Genomic DNA, 14,460 nt, shown 5'->3' with positions numbered 1-14,460 from the left:
ATTCATAACTCTTCATGGGTATTTTCAATTGCTATTCAGCAGAAATTTTGAATACTATTCTGGTTAGACATGATGCATCACAATGCATGGGAAATTGGATATATGGGAAATCATATTTGTTTAAAAAGTACTTGGCAAGTTGAGTGGGTAATTATGTTTCAGTCCTTAATTTCTTTCACTGACGGGCCTTGCATTTGATTAAATTGTTTATTCAAATCAATGCAAATACATAACTTGTTTTCTGGTTTAAAATATGGTGTCCAAAATTTTGGAAAAGGTGGGAGAATACATACCTTGGTTATATACATGTTTCTTCTAGAGTTTATGGCTAGAAATGCTCTTCAATAATTTGAGGTTTGACTGTTTATTTTGCAAGCAGTTGTGATTGAAAGAGCTGTGGGCTGAAGTCAAATATTTGCTTTCATGGCTTGAAACTGTAGTCTTTTTGCAGAATTTGTATGCCCAGATGGAAATGATTACCTCTGAATGCAAGCCAGAATAGTTTTTTAAAACTAACTTAAGGTGTCTTTTTCTCCGTAAATGACTTAAACTTGGCATTTGGAGATCTATTTTATTTTGTCCATAATTTTGTAGTTTTAAAGTAACACTTAATTGGTTACATGTTCATTACAACTTGTATTTTTATTCTGTTTTAAAACAATGTCAATATGGGGACTTTAGAAGATTATGGAAGGATTCCCCCCCCCCCCCAATTAAGATTGGGTGTTGTAATTAAATGCTTCACACTCCTAAAGCTTAACTTGTGTACTAATACTGAAGTATTTGGAAAGATTTGATGTGTTACTTAGCAACATAAGAGAACTGAGTCTTAGCTGAGCTCATTTCTGTGTGGCGGTGTTTAGCTATAGGCCAATACAGAAGAATACTTTTTGAACAGTGGACAACACAAACAATAAGCAAACCAGCTAGCTTATGTATATATTCGCAGTGAAGTAAACAAATCCATTTTTTTTATTGATTTTAACTTGTATAATATGTTGAAGCAACACATAATTTGGAAGTTTGTTAAAGAGATAAAGTTCATTTTGACGGATTTTTGGCAGCACTTCAACACCATTAGAAAGAAAGTTTACACAAGTCTGTCAAATGCATACACTTCTTTCTTACCATAACAAAAAGATAAAAATGCATTAAGGTGGCATTTTAAAACAAGTGTTCTGGACATCTTCATAATGTGTGAGACTTCACCAAAGTGCAGGTTAGATCTGTACTTGAATGATGATGAACCAGGTTAACTTGGAAGTCAAAGGCACTTTCAGTTTCATTAACATTTTGTTGTGGAGCTGTGCACATCAGTACACAAAACCCACTGATTTCTCACATTGACAAATGGCACAGCTAATCCCAGAAGACTGAGGGGGATACATTTTGGTATCTGACACAAAGGAATTGTGCGGTTGGGCTTGATAAATTGTCCAAAGAATTGTCAGATCACATAATCAAAATAAAAGCTATCTTTTCATTTTTAAGGTAAAACATTAGACTTTGAACAAGCACTAACGAATAGGGTGCAACTCCCACCCATCACTAACAGACTTTGCTTAACGAACATTTTCTCTCCTGTTTTGTGTAAGACATTGAGTAGGTACTATAGGCCTGCCTAAAATAGGTCTACTCATCTGCATCATTTTCCCAGCAGACGGTTGGTTGCTAGTTGTTTGTTTTTGTTTGTGGATGGTTTTGAAAATCTGCCCATGTTCCATAGTTTCCAAATGGAAGAACTTTTAAGATTGCAAGTTTAAAATATTAAATGGAAAGTCTATTCTTTTCAGCTTAATTCACCTTTCTTTGGCCTACTAATGAAGATGTGCAATTAATGGAAATTATTAATGAATATGTCAGGGGGTAGATGGCAGATTTGCATTTCTTTGTATTTTGGTGAGAAACTAAAGCCATAAATGTCAAATATCCCATTATATATGAAGCCATTCTTTTGGGTTAAACAATCACAGTTTTACATTATATTATTTGTAAATAATGAAATCCAGCTGGCTCTAAGTTTTTTTTCGACTAATTGACAGCCACCAAACCAAAGACTTAAATTGCATAATCGTGCTTGTTTTGCTGGCCTTTAGTTGAATGGAATCTAAACGATTGAGTTAATGTATATGCAGCACTTTCCTGGGCTAGTACCCATGTAATTGTGTCAACACACAGAATAAAACTGACTGTTATTTGAATAAAGTGAGTCATTTTGTTAAATTATCACATTCTATTTAAAAAGAATTCAACAGCTGACAAGTTTGGCTTTTCATTTTCTTACCCTCCATTTTCCTTCCCTTCCAAGGCATCTAGCCTCTGCCAATAGCTGACTAATTCTTAACATACTTAATAATTGATTCAAAAATCAGTTCTAATGTTCAGGTAGAACTTTCTAGGCTCTATTTTCAATCACTATGGCTTTTATTTTATTAATAAGCTTGCTAACAGAATCTCTCCTTTGTTTTTGCTTTAATCTCCTATATTATTTTTTGGTACCACTAATAGCATGGAACAAATGTGCTGTACTGCATTTTCTTTTGGAAAAGTGATTCTTTTTTAAATTTATTCATTCTTAATGATCAAGGCCCGTATTTATTGCTTGTCTTTAATTGGCCTTGAGAAGGCCGGCTCAGAACACTAAAGGTCTCATATCTATATCTGTGAGAAACCTATATTTGTCATTGTGATTTTTGCATCTCCGCTCCATCTCCCAGAAGTGGGATTTCCCAGTGGCCAACCATTTTAATTCCTATCCCCATTCCTGTTCCGGCACGTCGGTCCACAACCTCCTCCTCTGCATAATGAGGCCACTCTCATATTGAAGGAGCAACATCGTAAATTCTGTCAGTGGCCTCCAACTTGATGGCGTGAACATCAATTTCTCCAACTTCCGGTAATTTTTCCCGTTCCTTCTTCTTCAATTTCTCACTCTGCCACTTCTTCTCACCTGCCTACCACCTCCCGGTTCTCTTCCTCCTTCCCTTTCCCCCACAATCCATTTTCCTCTCCTATCAGATTTCTCCTCCTTTACCCCTTTACATTTTCCACTTATCACCTCCGAAGTTCTTGCTTCATTCCCCTCTCCCAGCCACCTACTTCACCTATCACTTTCTAGCTTGTCCTCTTTCCCACCCCCCACCCCCATCTTTTTATTCTGGCATTTTACTCCTTCCCTTCCAGCCCTGATGAACATTCTTGGCCCGAAACATGGCTGCCTTTTTCATTTCTAGAGACACAAGAGGTCTTCAGCATTTTGTGTGTGTTGCTGTGTGATTTATAGTGTGTCTTCAAGAAATACACTCGTAACCATCATCACATGAATGACTAGTTTCCAGTAGTACTATTTAAGGAGTACCTCTCTCACATACGTTTCTTCGAGTAGTGTCATAGGATCTAAAAGAAGCATGCAGAGCTTTGGCTTGGTGTCTTATTCCCAAGGCAGCAAGACTATCTCTTCAAGATTGTGTACCTGGAAGGGTACTGAAAACTTGTGCTGACCAACTGGCTGAAGTACTCGAGGACATCTTCAACTTATTACAGTCATTGTCTGAGGTTCCCAACTGCTTAGAAAGGGTAGTAATCATCCTGGAGGACTGGCAAGTAGCTCATATTGTTTCATTATTCAAGAAGGGAACCATGGATAATCCTGGAAAATATAGATTGGTGGGTCTCACATCAGTATAGTGCAGTTACTGGAGAGAATTTTTGGGGTTGGGATTTATGAGCATTTGGAAAACCATGACCTAATTAGGGAAAGCCAGCATGGCTTTGTGCAGGGCAAGTCAAATCTTACTTGATTGAGCTTTTTGACAAGGTGACAATGTTGACCAATTTAAGCTTGAACTGTGGATGATGCCTTCATGGATTTTAGTAAGGCATTTGACAAAGATCCTCATAGGAGGCTCATCCAGAGGATTAAGATGTATGGGATCTGTGGTGAATTGGCCGTTTAAATTCAGAACTGGCTTGCCCACAGAAGACAGAGGGTAATGTTGGAAGGGTTTTATTCTGCTCAATGTCTGTAATTAGTGGTGTTTTTAGCAGGGATTTGTCCTGGGACCTCTGCAGTTTGTGATGTGTATAAATGACCTGGATGTAAAAATAGGTGGGTGGGTTAGTAAGTTTGCAGATGATACAAAGAGTGGTGGTGTTGTGAATAGTGTAGATGACTGGCAAAGAATGCAGTGGGATATAAATCAGTTACAGATGTGGGTGGAGAAATGGCAGATGAAATTTAACCTGGCAAAATGTGAAGTGGTGCATCTCTTGTAGGTCAAATGTAAAGACTCAGCACATCATTAAGGGCAAGATCCTTAACAGTGTTGAGGAGCAGAGGGCTCTTCGGGTCCAACTTCATAGCTGTCTGAAAATGGTTACACAGTTTGAAAGGGTGGTTAGGAAGGCATATAGCATTCTTGCCTTTATTAGTTGAGGCATTGAGTTCAAAAGTCCGGAAGTTATGCTGCAGCTTTATAAAACTCTAGTTAGACTGCGTATGGAGTATTGCATGCAGTTCTGGTCACCCCATTATAGGAAGGATGTTGAGGCTTTAGACGAGGGTGCAGAAGAAGTTTACCAGGATGCTGTCTGAATTAGAGGGTATGTGCCAGAACAAGAAGTTGGTCAAAGCTGGGTTGTTTTCTTTGGAGTGGCAGGGACTGAGGGGATATCTGACAGAGGTTTCTAAGATTATGAGAGGTATAGATGGAGTACTTTTATCTACTTAGCAATACGGGACAGAATAGGCCCTTCCAGCCCCTACAACCCCCAACAAACCTGATTAACCATAACCTAATGCTGCCCTCAACTACATCTCTTCCATTTCATGCACGTCTGCTCTTACCCCCATCCTTCCGCCACCCTACCAGGGATAGCATTCCTCTTGTCCTCACCTACCACCTGCCAGGCTCCATGTCCAGCACATAATTCTCCAAAACTTCTGCCACCTCTAACTGGATCCCACCACCAAGCACATCCTCCCCCCCCCCCCCCCACTTTCTGTTGTCTGCAGAGATCTCTCCCTTGTCCATTGGTCCCTCCCCACTGATCTTCCTCCTGGCATTTATCCTTGCAAGCGCAACAAGTGCTACATCTGCCCCTACACCACCTCCCTCAGGACCTTAAACAGTCCTTCCAGGTGAGGTGACACTTCACCTGTGAGTCTGTTGGAGTCGTATACTGTTCGGTGCTCCCTGTGTGGCCTCCTGTATTTGGCGAGACCTGACGTAAATTGGGAGACTGCTTTGCAGAGCAGCTATGCCCTTTCCACCAGAAAAAGTGGGATTTCCCAGTGGCCACCCATTTTAATTCCACTTCCCATTTCCATTCCGGATATGTCAATCCATGGCCTCCTCCACTGTTGTGATGAGGCCCCTCTTAGGTTGGAGGACAACGCCTTATATTCTGTTTGGGTAGCCTCCAACCTGATGGCATGAACATCGATTTCTCAAACTTCCAGTAACCTCCTTCCCCCCCACCCCCACCCACCTTCACCATTTTGCATCCCCTTTTCCTTCTTCACCTTATCTCCTTGCCTGCCCATCGTCTCCCTGTGGTGCTCCTTCCTCCACCTTTTTCTTTCTTCCATGGTCTTCTGTCTCTTTCACCAATCAACTTCCCAGCTCTTTACTTCATCCCTCCCCCTCCTAGTTTCACCAATCACCTGGTGTTTCTCGCTCCTTTCCCTACCTTTTAAATCTACACCTTAGCTTTTTTTTTCTCTAGTCCTGCTGAAGGATTTCAGCTCGAATTGTTGACTGTACTTTTTTCCATAAAAGCTGCCTGGCCTGCTGAGTTTCTCCAGCATTTTTGTGTGTAGTGCTCAGATTTCCAGCATCTGCAGATTTTCTCTTGTTTGTAACTATAACCTAATCACAGGACAATTTACAATGACGAGTTAACCTACCCGGCATGTCTCTACTGTGTGAGGAAACCAGAGGACCTGGAGAAAAGACGGGGAGGACATACAGAGACTGCTCACGGTCTGTCACTGGAATTAACTCCGAGCACCAGAACGTCCGGAGCTGTGAGCGTCGCGCTGACTCCGAGCGCCAGAACGTCCGGAGCCGTCAGCGTCGCACTGACTCCGAGCGCCAGAACGTCCAGAGCCGTCAGCGTCGCACTGACTCCGAGCGCCAGAACGTCCGGAGTCGTCAGCGTCGCACTGACTCTGAGCGCCAGCACGCCCGGAGCGGTAAGCATCGCACTGACTCCGAGCGCCAGCACGCCCGGAGCCGTAAGCATAAACATTGCACTAACCGCCACGAGATTGTGACACCCAACAGAAGACAGTATGTCTTTCTCAGGTTGAAATCTCTTAAACCAGAGGGTATGCAGTTAAGGTAAGGGGGCTAATTTCAAAGGAGTGTGAGGGGCAAGTGTTTTTTTTACACAGAAGAGTGGATGCCTGGAATGCATTGCTTGGGGTGGTGGTAGAGGCAGATATATGAGAGATTTTTTAAGAGATGTTTAGCTAGGCTCATCAATGTGAGGAGGTTAGAAGAATATGGAACTTGTGTAGGCCGAGAAGATTAGCTTAGTTTATTACTCAGTTAACTGGTTTGGCACAACATTGTGTGCCGAAGGACCTGTTCCTGTGCTGTACTGTTCTGTGTTTTAATGTTTGTGATTTGGTTAACAGCATATACAGCACTGGAGTAATTCTGTACATTGCATTGTACTGCTGCTGCAAAAGTAAACACATTTCATGACCCGTGAGTTATGCTAAACCTGAATCTGATATGGGTTCTGTTGTGGACTGCGAGTGGGAAGGGGGCAGGGAAAGGCAGATTATGGTTGGGAAAAGGGGAAAGGAGAGGGACATTCTATATTGATCAATAAACCAATTGTTTGCAATCAAGTGGCCTTGCCTGATTTGTTTGAAGTATTTCTATATTATTCATGGGCATTTTGAGATGCAAGTATTTCAATGAAAAGTATTCCAAATTTATTTTCAAATTTGCAGGAAAAGTTGTTTATGCTTCCAATCACCATTAATAGTAAATATATAATAAATCTATTTATTTTATCGGTTTGATATAGACCTAAGTTTAACTTGAGAGTCATGCCTCTGCACTTAATTAAAATGAAATGAACTGCTGGGGACACTCGGGAAGTCAGGAAGCACTCGTGGAGGCAAAAGGATGATTGACATTTCAGAATGAGAATCTGTATTAGGATAGGGTGTAGAGGGATGATAACCAGTGTGAAAGGGTGAGGATGGCTGGTGCTGAGAGATGGAACAAAATGCAGTGGAAGACAATAGAGTTGAGGGATGAGTTTTTTTGACAAAGACAATGACAATGGGTGGAAACTGAGGTTTTTTTTAAAAAATGAGCAAGTGGAGCCCTTTTGGGGTGGGGAAGGTGTGTGGATGGTGAAGGTGGGGACAAGTTGTGGATAAGTAGGCACACAAAGGCTACAAGTGCTGGAATCAGATAATGGCAAGATGATGGTGGGAACCATTGAGGGAGATGAAGGGCAGATAGAACCAGATGTGGGGGGGGGGGGGGGATATGGTAGGTGAAGTGTATAGCTACGTGGTGAATGGAACCAGGAGGAGGAGAGGGATGAAAACGGTTGATGAGGGCTAGGAAGGACGATGATGGAAATGGAAAACTCGATGTTCATACCACTGGGTTGCAGACTGCCCAGATGGAATGAGGTGCTGCTGCTCTAGTATGTGTAGTGCCTCACTCTCGCAGTGAAAAAAGTGTTGGATGGAGTTGAGAAGTTTTTGAGTTCTGTTTTTGTCCATCACCCACCAGCCTCTGCCTTTGAAACTCCTCCTCTCTCATCTCCACTGGAAGTCGACTGGAGGAAGGGGAGTTTAATTGTCATGCATCTGGGATGTCAGGATGGCTATTAAGGACAGAGTGCAGGTGCCCTGCAAATTGGTCACCTGATCAGCACTTGGTGTCGCAAACATAGAGGAAGGCACATCAGGAGCAGTGAATGCATAACCGAGGTTGGAAGAGGTGCATGTGTATCTTGGCCTAGCCTGGAAAGGCTGATTAGGTCCCTGGATGGTGATAGTGGATGAGGTGTAGGGACAAGTGTTGTGGTTGCGGGATGGCCACAGCAAAACTGAATTCTGTGGAAGGTCAAAAAAGATGGGGGAGGGTAAGAAGGGGCTGTGGAAGGCTCAGTGATAAAGGACGATGTGCTGGTAGTGGAAGCCGGCAGGGTGAAAGTTGAGGACTTGGGGAAACTCTCTATCTCTGTTTGGGGGCAGCGGCGGTGGGGGGGTGTTTAGGAATTGGGCTGTGACAGAAGAAATCTGGAAAACAGACCTAAGTGCATGAGAATTTCCTAAACAATACTGGCATTACAGATCTGGAATAGAAGGCCCATTTGAGAGCAGATGAAGTGGTGACAGAAACTTGGAGAAGGAGATGGCCTGTCTTTCCTTTACAAGAGACAGGATGGGAAAAGATGTCATCTACATTGGATGTGAGAGTTGGTGGGTGTATAACGAGTGGTTACTGTAAACTCCATCTCTCTGGAGATGGAGATACAAAGATTCAGAAAAGGAAATGATCCAGGTGAATTTGAGGTCACAGTGGAAGTTCATAGTTATTCCAAATTGCATTGGACCCAAAGACAGTAAAGCTGATTTTCAGGATAGTGTCAACTTTTTATCTGTCATCTCATGAAACTGAAAACACCCAAATTTACAAATCTGCATTGCTGTCGATACCAAATGCTGTCTATGCATTTGTAATTAGAACAAACATTCAGCAATCAATCTAATCACATGAGGTATTAACGTTATAAATGTATTTCAAAAAGTTTAAGTTTGGCACAACATTGCATTTAATTGAAGTTGTGATTTATGATATTATTCAATTAGTTGGAAATAAACATTGGCAAAGAGATTCTTGCAGCTTGTGGGCTTTACACATTGTTTTAATGTATTAGAGGTCAGCCCCTTCAATCAGCATCAAGAGAAAAGTAAGGTCTTGTTACTGGCTTCTGATTAGAGCAACTATAACTGTTGTGCTTTTCATTTGATCTGTTCATAAAGTTTTGGCATGGATCCTGATGTAAGGGAAAGAATGTATAAACCCATGAATGAAACTCAGATATTGGAAAAATAGTTGCAGAAGATCAGTAAAGAAAGGAAATGAAATTAAGTTGGTATTCTTGTCATTGAAATATCTAATGGAACCCAAGAATAATAATTGGCTTAAGTAACCACCAAGAAAACTGATTTCTTTGCATTTAATATGTTTGTGACATTCAAAAAGCAAATTAACTTGACATTTAAGAACTTTTCAGTTACCAATAGGCATGTACTTCAGAGCCACACAATTAAGTTGTTCCTTTTTTTTCCTCAAACCAAATAATCTGGAATTGCCAACCGCAACCGATCAAACCTTTCCTAGTTCCTTCTTTATATTTAGACGTGACTTTCCTGTGGTCATATCAATGTATAAAATTACCATTTCTAACATAATGCAAGATGCTGGAGAGAAGTGTGGTAAATACACTTAAAATTGGAAATTCCCTGCAAGTAATTTCAAAAGTCTAAGTTTGAAACTTTACTCCGAGTATGGTGAAGAGTCGGAGAATAGTATGGAAGAGGGAGAAGGAGATGCAGATATTAAAGATCCTAAAGTTTGAGGAATTGCTAATCTTGGCTCTCTCATTGATTTAAAATTTAATCTCAGGTATGTTTGCCATATCTTGCTGATCTTGACATTCCCCCACCCATCCACCAAACATAAAAACATACAAATAGGAGCCCTCAAACCTGTTTCACCATTCAGTAAGATTATGGCTGATTGGATTGTGACCTCAATTGTGCAATCCTGTACACATCCTGTAGCCTTTTACCAATCCTCACCTTAAAAATATTCAAAGACTGTGCCTCCACTATTCCTTGAAGAGGCATCTAAATATTTGTAACCCACTGAATGATGATCTTTTTATCTCATCTGTCTCAAATGGGTGACCATTTAATTTTGAACAGTGACAATTATCTTTAAACTCTCCCTTGGGAGAAAACTTCCTCTGCATATCCACTCTCAGATTCATATGTTTTAATAAAGTCCCCTCTCTTTAGTAGATGCAAGCCTAGTCTGTCAGATTTTCTCATAAAACCACTGCATTCCAGGTGTCGGGGTACTAAACCTCTGAACTGCTCACAAGGCATCAATATCTCTTCTTAAATAAGGATGTCAGTATTGTTTGCAGTACTCCAGATCTGATCTCACCAGTGTCCTGTGCAGCTGAACTTAATGTATAACTAAAGCATAAAGCATAAGACCTCCCTATTTTGTATTCTAGTCATCCAGCAATAAGTATTGATATTACCTTTCCTAGTTACTTACTGTGTTTGCGTTTTGTGAGGGATGCACCAAGACGCTCAGAGGCTGCTTCACAAACAAAGAAAAAATCTGCAGGTGCTAGAAATCCGAGCAACACCCACAAAGTGCTGGAGCAACTCAGCAGGCCAGGCAGCTTCTAGGAAAAAAGTACTGTACAGTCAACATTTCAGCCCGAATCGTCAACCATACTCTTTTCCTAGGTGCTGCCTGGCCTGCTGCGTTCCTCCAGCATTTAGTCTGTGCTGCTGAGATGCTGCTTCAGCTGTGTTCTGCTCTCACCATTTAAATTGTATGAATTTATTTTCTACCAAAACAGATGATTTCAAATGTTCCCATATTATTCTCTTAATTGTCAAATCATTACTCACTCACTTAACCCATTTCTATCCCTTTTTTCAGTCTTGTGTTCTCTTCACAGCTTTCCTGCCTTTCTTTGAGTTGTCAGACAATTTGCCTGCCAGCCTCCTGTCCACATCAATATGTGATCTCCTTCACCATGAGTTTTTATTTTCCACAATTACTTACTTATTCCCTCCTCTCCATTCCATCTCCTCACTCCAACCCATCAATGTCAGCTTGGTCTGCAGTCACCTTCTGCAGTACTCCCTTGTCTATCTGCAAGCTCTGTATTATCTGGACTTGCTGTCTTGTTATCCCCTGTAAAAAAAAATGCTTGTAATATTTTTGTCCCTCCTTCAGAGACAATTATTTCAATGTATTGGTTTCAAGGGAAATTAATTCAAAAGAATCTTAACATTTATACAGAGATACACTAAATTATTTCTTATAAATGTAAAACAAAAACAAAATGCTGGTAACACCTAGCAGGTTAGGCAACCTCCACAGGAAGAGAAACATTTTGATTTTCCAGGATTTGCTGTTGGGATTTACAGCGTCTACAGATTTTTTTATTTCACATGTATGTTAATCCACCTTCCTCTTTACCAAAAATTTAAGGTTGGTCCTGAGGAAAACTGGATTCATCCTGCTGAATTCTGGAGTCAAACAGAGGAGTGCCCTTGCAGATTTATCACTGAGAGTCTGATAAAATCGTGGACTTCAGCTTTCAACTGATCAGGCATGAAAGTGTTGCCAGCTAATGAGATTAACCCACAAGACTAAGGAAGTTTGTCTAATTAGGATTTGTCCAGTGTATATGATAATATAACTACAAAGATGAAAATGTGGGTCTCTCTGTCCCATAGGGTAAAGGTACCCTCTGTTACAATAGTAACACGTAGACTAGAAGATTGCAGATAAATTTTAGTCTAGGCTGAATTGGCTTATGTTAGCTGGGGTAATATATGGAATGCTAGGAATTGGAAAAAATTGGGACCTTGCTGTTGATCATTACCATCTGAAATAGAAAGTGTAGCTATTAATACGTACAGACTTTTTTTCAGTGGAGCTTTTTTTTTTCATCAAGAAAGCTGCTCGTGCTAGATATTGACTGGGGTACCACTGTCTGTGGCTGTGTGCAGTAAAGAGGTGTTGCTTCTGGTACAGATCACCTTTCTGGAGCTAGTCAGCTTCCTGATATTTATTTAATTGTGTCCTTATCCCTGTTACAGCTCTGGCCACGACTGGACAATTAATGGTTACAACTTTACAATCCCTCTGAGGGAAAAAAAAGTTCACAATTTGTCTATTTTTCCCCATTTATAACTGCTCCAATTTTGATTTTTAATATTTTGCAGTTGCCTTGATTGCAAAAATGTATTTTCCATTTGTTATACACAGTCATAAAATGCTGATTTTTTTCAGTTTATAGCTATGGTGAAGAACAAAATAATAGAACTGAATCAACATGGATTTATGAATTGGAAATGATATGTGGCTGGTAAACTGGATTGTAGACTCAGTCAGCTGCACTTTGTAATTTATAGCAATCTTGTGTCTTTGAACTATACTGCTGCTGGACAACAAGATTCACATCAGAGTGATAATTCAGTGATAATTGTGATTCTCATTCTCAAAGATGTGAATAATATGGGTGAACCAATGGATGTGAACTGTTTAATTTTCAGTAGGTTTTTAGTAAGGATCCCCATAAGAAATTGATCAACGAGGTTTGAGAATGTGGCTTTGGGGTAATACAATGCCATGGTCTCAGAACTGGATATTGAATAGAAGACAAAGAATGGGAATAAACGGGTTTTTTTCACAGGTTGTGGGCAAGGATCAGTGCTTAGATCCCATCTACTCATATTCAACATCGAATGATTTGACCTGGAATCCTAATATTAATACAGAACCATGTGTCATTAAGGATAGGGTGGAGGATGTAAAGGGCCTATGGACAGTCAAGATGAGTGGGTAAGAACATGGGTGAGGGAGTCAATGATATAATGTGGCAAGTTAGGAGATGAACTGCTTAGACAGGGTATTTTTTTAAATGTTTTTTGGGAAAATGCTGAAAGTGTCATGGGTATCCAAATCACTGAAAACTATAGTGTGTGTAATTAATTAGATTGGCAGATGGTATATTATACTTGATTAAAGAGGATTTAAATACATAACTATAGATGTCTGGTTACACTTATAAAGACCTTGATGAAATGACACCTGGAGTTTTGTCCTCTTACCTATGAAAATATATATTTCCTATAGATCAAAGGATCATGACAAAGATTCACAAATTGACTCTTGGGGTTTGCAGGTTCGCTGCATGAGGACAGGCTTTAGGCTGGGCCTTCTCAGATTTTTTTTATTTTCTGGAGTTGGGCAGAATGAAAGGAGATTCCACTGAAACTTTCTGGATGCTGAGGGACAGGAAGATGGTTTGGGAAGATAGCACTGGTATTTCATCGGCCACGTTCTTGATGCATGGTGGAACAGGTTCAAAAAGCAAGGTTGTCGTCTTCTAATTATGTTCTTCCTCTTTAACACTGTAACAGCTAAAGTAGATGATGTTAACTCCAAAATAGCAATAGTTATACGTATAAACTTTCTAAATTATACCAACCCTAGACCCAGTAACTTCACAGTTCCTATAGAATCCTAATTCAAAGCCCATCATTATCGCATGGGCATGTTATCATAAGAGTATTAATATCGATACTAATTCCCAATCCTGAATATTGGAAAAAATGGTGCAGTGTTGTGAGATGTTATTTTGAAATATGCCGAATTTTCAGAAACTTCAATGAGCTCTATAGTTCTTCTAAACTGCATGCAGTACCAAGTTTTGCAGGTGTGTGGGATGTTGTAAGGATATTTGGGGATAATTTTTGAACTGCTCATTCATGGTCAAGTACTAACAATTCTTGGTGAATGCCAAAATCCATTTTTTTTTCACATTCATATTTTAAAGTGAAGGTACTTTGTTATTGAAGGTGAACGATAGCAGAATTAACCTGCAGCTATGTAAGAATGTGCAAAACTTGTTGGATCATACAGTGAAAAAGGATTCTTTCCACAGCAAGATGAATGGAAGGCCAGTGAGCGGAGTTGAATCCCAAAAAAGAACATTTCTTCCCATGAAAAGAGACTTTTATTTTTATTTAGCCACGAATATATTAAGCATCTAACAAGGTTATCCTCTATTGTTTCAAAGTCGTGCCACTTTGTAATTCCATCGGTGCATGAGAAAGGCTGTTGATGGTTGGTGGTGTACGACTGCAAAGCGCCTCAGGGTGGCGCTCCAGCTCCACTGGAATGGACAGCCTGTTTAGTGAGTGAGTTGTGAAATTCTACATGCTCGTGATGCACAGCCTTGTTTAAATAGGAACTCCTGAAAGCGAGTTGAGAGGGAGCTTACGGCTGATTCCAGCTACTGAGCCGGATGCCTCGAGTTTTAAACACAAATATAGGAAATGTTGTACAAGATTGTTTCCGTTTTAACCAACCGACCGCAAGAAAATGAATTAATGCCACGATAACAATGTTTGACGGGTTCCAAAGACACATGTATTCTGCAGTCATCAAATTTCCTAAAAGTCAGCTTTGTGCCATACGAGTTGATGTAGTGCATAATGGGGAGTTGGTTCAAAGATCAAAAGAAATATCACGTTTCAAAACATTTATTAAGGCCATATTTGTATTGAAGTTGTGTGCCAAGAACTATTCTAATGAGTCAGCACCGGGGGTGGGGTGGGTTAAAATTACATCAGATGGGTATATAAAC

The 14,460-nt window shown here is 40.3% G+C and overlaps 1 protein-coding gene across 2 annotated transcripts in view; it reads left to right on the top strand.

Annotated features, from left to right (window-relative positions):
- rrp15 (ribosomal RNA processing 15 homolog) overlaps positions 1–14,460 on the top strand; it is a 36,953-nt gene that overhangs the window by 22,178 nt on the left and 315 nt on the right. The window lies entirely within an intron of this gene.

This window comes from Mobula birostris, chromosome 8 (assembly GCF_030028105.1).
Source record: "Mobula birostris isolate sMobBir1 chromosome 8, sMobBir1.hap1, whole genome shotgun sequence".
Lineage (NCBI taxonomy): Eukaryota > Metazoa > Chordata > Chondrichthyes > Myliobatiformes > Myliobatidae > Mobula > Mobula birostris.
Note: the sequence above shows the minus strand (reverse complement) of the source record. Positions and strands in the feature narration are given on the sequence as shown.